At 48.2% G+C, this 5370-nt stretch overlaps 1 long non-coding RNA gene across 2 annotated transcripts; it reads left to right on the top strand.

Moving 5' to 3' along the window:
* Window positions 1–990: 990 nt before the first annotated feature.
* Window positions 991–2910, top strand: LOC110555543 (uncharacterized). Of its 2 annotated transcripts, none has more exons than XR_002476834.2 (3): window positions 991–1335; window positions 1838–2243; window positions 2758–2910. It is a non-coding gene; the product is annotated as an uncharacterized LOC110555543 (long non-coding RNA). The 2 variants fall into 2 exon arrangements; XR_009593217.1 differs by having other exon boundaries at window positions 1913–2243.
* Window positions 2911–5370: the final 2460 nt, after the last annotated feature.

Genomic DNA, 5370 nt, shown 5'->3' on the forward strand with positions numbered 1-5370 from the left:
CTACTCAGTGCCACATACGCACACACCACACACAAAACTGTGAAAACCTTTAAAAAGTTTATTTTTTTGTTTGTTTGGTTTTGGTTTGTTTGTTTGTTTTAAAGAAGGGAAGGCTGGACAGCTGCTTGGTAGTAAAAAGCACTGCCTTTGATCCCCAGTGCCTATATGGCAGCTCACACGCATCCATAGCTCTAGTTTTGAGGGATGCAAAACCTCTTCTGACCTTGGCAGGCAACAGACATGCATGTGGTGCACAGACGCACATGCGGCCAAAACATGGATATACATAAAATAATAGTTAACAGCAAAGTGGGGTTCGTTACCACAAAGTAGCATCCTGGTGCCATGTTCGTGTAGCGTGCTGGGGGGTGACAAAGAACACAGAAGAGCAGAGAGAAGAAATGTGTCATCGTACTGTTATCACACTGGTGAAAAAAAGCAGTTGAGAAGACTCCCGCTAAAGCGCGGAAGGGACGGGTCAGGTCACCGGAAAGTAGAAATGACAACCGATAAAAGAAAGCGGAGTCAGCCAGGTGGTGGTGGCGGTGTGCGTCTTTAAACCCAGCGCTCGGGAGACGGAGGCAGGAGGATCCATGAGTTTGAAGCCAGCCTGGTCTACAGAGCGAGATCCAGGACAGCCAGGGCTACACAGAGAAACCCTGTCTCAAAAAACAAACAGACAACAACAACAACAAAAAACATCAACTATCATCATGGTCAGGAAAAGGGCCACAGGTACACTCTTCCCTCACCTCAAAGAGACCTTAGGGGAGCCATGTGTGACACTACAAAATCCGATGTCCTCTGACTCATCATTCTTAGTGCAGTTCTTAGACACTGGCCAGATGTGAATTCTGGAGACCTGTGGCATCAAGGAAGGGTACTGCTGGTGGAGAGGGAGATACCGCTTCAACCCCTGGGTTGGTTCACCAGTCACTAAAACACTAAACAGTGGGGAATTTGCTCCCAGGGGCTCTGAGTGTTGGTGAAAGGCCTTGATGGCATGGAGGACATTAAATCCTCAGCAAAAAATGATCCCTATTGGTAAAGCAGTACAGACACTCGGAGAAGGAAGATTTTCTCCACCAGAAACTGAAGGCCATGGCTCTCCTCAGCAGTGTCACTGGGGGGGTGGAGGGTGGACACAGCCTGGGCTGTGGGCTGGTAACACCACTGAGGTTCTTTCTTAACTTCCCCTTTCCCCCAGGACTCTGGATAGAGTCATATTTAGCGTCAGGGTGTTGTCAGTGTTTGAAACAGGATCTCACCATGTAACGCAGGCCGGCCTTGACTCAAGATGTCCCTGCCTCAGCCCAGAGGGAGCTGTGATTTCAGGTATGGTTCATCATCCTAGGCTCAAGTTTTCAAGATGACGTTGATCATATGTTTGCACAGGATTGGAGGGAGGGGCACAGTAGGAACACGTGAATTCAGTCAGCCCTGAAGGCCAGAAGAGAATGTCGGAGGGATCCCTGGAGTTGGAGTCACAGATGCTTTGTGAGCTGCAGGGCGTGGGTGCTGAGAACTAAGCGTCCAGTCCTCTGCAAGAACTCTTGAAGCCCTCTTAACAGATGAGCCATCTCTCCAGCCCTCGGCTCTGGTTTTATACACACACACACACACACACACACACACACGCACACACACACACGCACACACACACACACACACACACACACACTTCACTTCCAAGCCTTCATGCTCTCCTAGCTTTGCCTTCTGGGGACTGAAGGGCTCACCCCAGCAAAGGGTCTCCCCCGGTGCCTTCATTAGAGCAGCACAAAGTATCTATTTATTAAGCAATCATCGTGCCTGTTCTCTTTACCTCCCTCTCTAGGATATAGAACTCCCCCCATCACACACCCAGGCATGGATTTGTGGGGGTGCTTTTTCACTACTGCATTTCTAGCAGGGCTCCAATGCCTGGCACGTGGCAGTCCTACAGACCAACTCCCTGGATGACAGAGTCGCCCTTCTCTGGATGCCGGGCTGCAGCGGTGGCACCGTGGGCGAAGACGTCAAGGCGGAGTTCACAGCAGAGACCCACAAAGGCTGGCCAGGCAGGCGGGACAAGTGTGACCCAGAGAAGCAGCTGCTGTAAATGGAGCAGCTGGCGGCTGACAGCTGACGGCAAGCCATGACGAGATGGGATTTCCTCTGAGCGGTGCTGCTTGAAGAAGGACGACGAGAGGGCCATTGTCTTAGTCAGTGTTCTCTTGCTGGGAAAAGACATCGGGACTGCGGTAACTCATGAAAGAAAGCATTTCACTGGGGGCTGGGGGGCTTGCTTACAGTGTCACAGGGACAGTCCGTTATCATCATGATAGGGAGTATGGTGGGAAGCGAGGTGCTGGAGCAGTAGCTAAGATCTGCATATTGATATAAAATCTGAGGGGGGGGGTTAGAAAGTAGGGAGGGAGGGAGGAGCTAGCAGTGTGTGGTATAGCCAAAGTCCACCCTCAGTGACACACTTCTTCCAACAAGGACACAGTTCCTACTCTTTCTAATCCTTTCAAATAGTGTCACTCCCTGACGACTAAGAACTCAAATACGGGATAAAACATCGCTGGCGGTGTTCTTCAGTAGTAGAGTATGTTTGCCTAGCATGCTTAAGGCCCTAGGTTCAAACACCAATATAGCCGGGGAGCGGTGGGGGACACAGCAGTGAAATGGAGCTCCAGCACTAGCTTCTCACCTACTTTAGTCTCCAGAGGCTGGGAGCTTCCACGTCTAAAGCCTCTTTCCTTCCCCATATAGACTGCGGGCTCCTGACAGCGGTCTCGGGAACTCCTACTGCTTTATTGGCTGGCTGCCTTCCACACAAGTGACGGCGTGCACCTGCTAGAGTGCACCCAGAAGAAATCTGTCCTGAGGTCTATTAAACAGACTCATTATGACTCACTGGAAATGAGGAAGAAATAGAGAAGGAGGGGGGAGGGTGGGGTTGGGAGGGAAGGAGGGAGGAGGCTACGGCTGGGATACAAAGTAAACAACCTGTGACTAATATAAAAAAAAAATTAAAAATATTGTCATTTGTTGGGGGGAAAAAAAAAGAAAGAAATAGAGAAGTAGAAACCGACCCACCCAGCAGGTGCCATTGAGTTCACAGGACAAAGGTTCAAAGATACGCAGAAACCACAACCATCCAAGAGCAGGCCAACCTTTGTGTTTACATTTCTTGGAGAGTTAGTCTATGAAAGACTGCACAGTAGATACTTCCTCCTTCTTTAGTAAATTTAGATGTGTGTGTGTGTGTGTAAAACACAGCCAAAACTGCTCTCAATCTTCTATCTTTAAAAAAAAAATTAAGAGATAATTTATTATAGTAACATATTTTATTATGTGCTTGCACATCTGTGCGAGTGTTAGCCCAAGTGCCCTGTGAAGCCAGACGAGGGCTTTAGATTCCTTAGAGCTGGAGTTACTGGCTTTTGTGAGCTGCCCAACCTGGGTGCTGAAAACCAAACTCTCACCCTCGGGATTGAGCTAACACGCTTAGCCACTGAGCCAGTGCTCCAAATCAGTCTATTTTTCCTTTTTTTTTTTTTTTTGTTAAGAATCACTGATTCTCTTGCTCTCTTGAGCTCTCTCTCTTACTCCCTTACTTTCCCTCTCTCTCTCTGGGGCGCCCCCCCTTTCCCTTTCTCTCTTCCCTTAATAAACCTCCCACGTGGAAACGAAAAGAAAAAAAAAAAAAAGAATCACTGATTAACTCTTATGTTTGTATAGACTTAGCTTCCGTGCTTTTTAAGCTACATTATTATTGATGTGTGTGTATGCATAGGTGTGGCCTTGTGGAAGACAGCATGAAACCTGCACAAGGTCGGAGGTCGGCTCTCTGTTTCTGCTACTGTAGTTTGAATATGGGTTTTTTAGTCTCCACTGTGTGTTATTAAGAGGGTAGGGACTTAAATAGTTTGTTCTTTGTTTTTTGTTTTTTTTTTTTTATGGTTCAGTTAATAGTACTAGCGGAGACCCTGAGTTCGGTTCCCAGGATGCACATGGTGGCTCACCAGAGTCCATAACTCCAATTCTAAGGGATCCGATGCCCTCTCCTTCCCTCTGTGGACACCAGGCAGACATACGCTGTCTATTCGTACATTTAGGCAAACAGCCATACACATAAAATTATAAATTAAATAGTGCTTTTAGAAACTAGATGAGATCATTGGTAGGGATCCTCTCAGAGCTCAATACAAGCGGCTTCAGAAGAGGTGAGAGAGAGGTCACAAAGAAGATACAGACACTTATGCCTGACCCCGACCACGTGATGCCCCGAATTGCCTTGGCACTTTGCCGGTAAGTAGAATGGTGTCTCGGTCAGTGTCCTACTGCTGTGAAGAGACACCATCACCAAGGCAACTCTTACAAAAGAAAACATTTATTTGGGGGCTTGCTTACAGGTTCAGAGGACTAGTCCGTTTTTGTCATATTGTCATGGCAGGGAGCATGGCCCGGGAGCAGTAGCTTAGTTATATCCTGAGCCAGCAGAGAGACAGAGAGAGAGGAAGAAGGATGAGGGAGGGAAGAAGAGAGAGAGTGCAAAAGACCCTGATGTGCACTTTTGAAACCTCAAAGCCCTCCCTTCGGTGACACTCTTCCTCCAACAAGGTCGTGCCTGTTCATCCTTCTGACCTGTTCATACAGCTCCACTCCCTAGTGACAAACATTCAAATAAATGAGCCTGTGGGGGCCATCGTTATTCAAACCACCACAAGTGGCATGCACCTATAGTCCCAACACTTGGGAAGTTGAGGCAAGAAGAATACAACTTCTGAAATCACCGAAACAGTATGCTTGGCTATCACTGACACGCAAGAACAGGTCTCTCTTGAGAAGCTCACACCCATGCCTTGGGTGTGGACTGTTCTTTTTTTAAAGCACCCTTCTCCCTACTAAGGTCTGCGCTTAAAAGCTTTTCTTGTTTTTAAGGTTATTTTTTTGTGTATATGTGTGGGTGCCTGAGTGAGTATATGAGCACCATGAGTTTACACAGACATGTTTGCACACACGGCGGGGGGGGGGGGAAGGGGGGAGGAGATAGTTGGATCCCTTGGAACTGGAGTTACTGGTGTTTGTGAGCCCATGTGGGTGCGAGGACTGAACTCTGGCTTTCTGTAAGAGGGGCAAGCTCTCCCATCCTGTGAACCAAAGTAAAGTATCACAAGCAAAGTTAGGCTAAAGCAAACACTTCCGGGGACTGGAGTGGGCTGCCTGAAGGTGGGAAGCAGCTCAGTTGGCTCTGCTGTTAAAGATGTTTTTGACATCGGTGTATTCATTTTGCGTGTGCGGGTGCACGTGCAGAGGTCAGAGGATGAACTTGGGGGAAGGCAGCTCTCTCCTTCCGCCTCACGGCTCCCAGGGACTGGA

This window comes from Meriones unguiculatus, chromosome 7 (genome assembly GCF_030254825.1).
Source record: "Meriones unguiculatus strain TT.TT164.6M chromosome 7, Bangor_MerUng_6.1, whole genome shotgun sequence".
In the NCBI taxonomy this organism is placed as follows: domain Eukaryota; kingdom Metazoa; phylum Chordata; class Mammalia; order Rodentia; family Muridae; genus Meriones; species Meriones unguiculatus.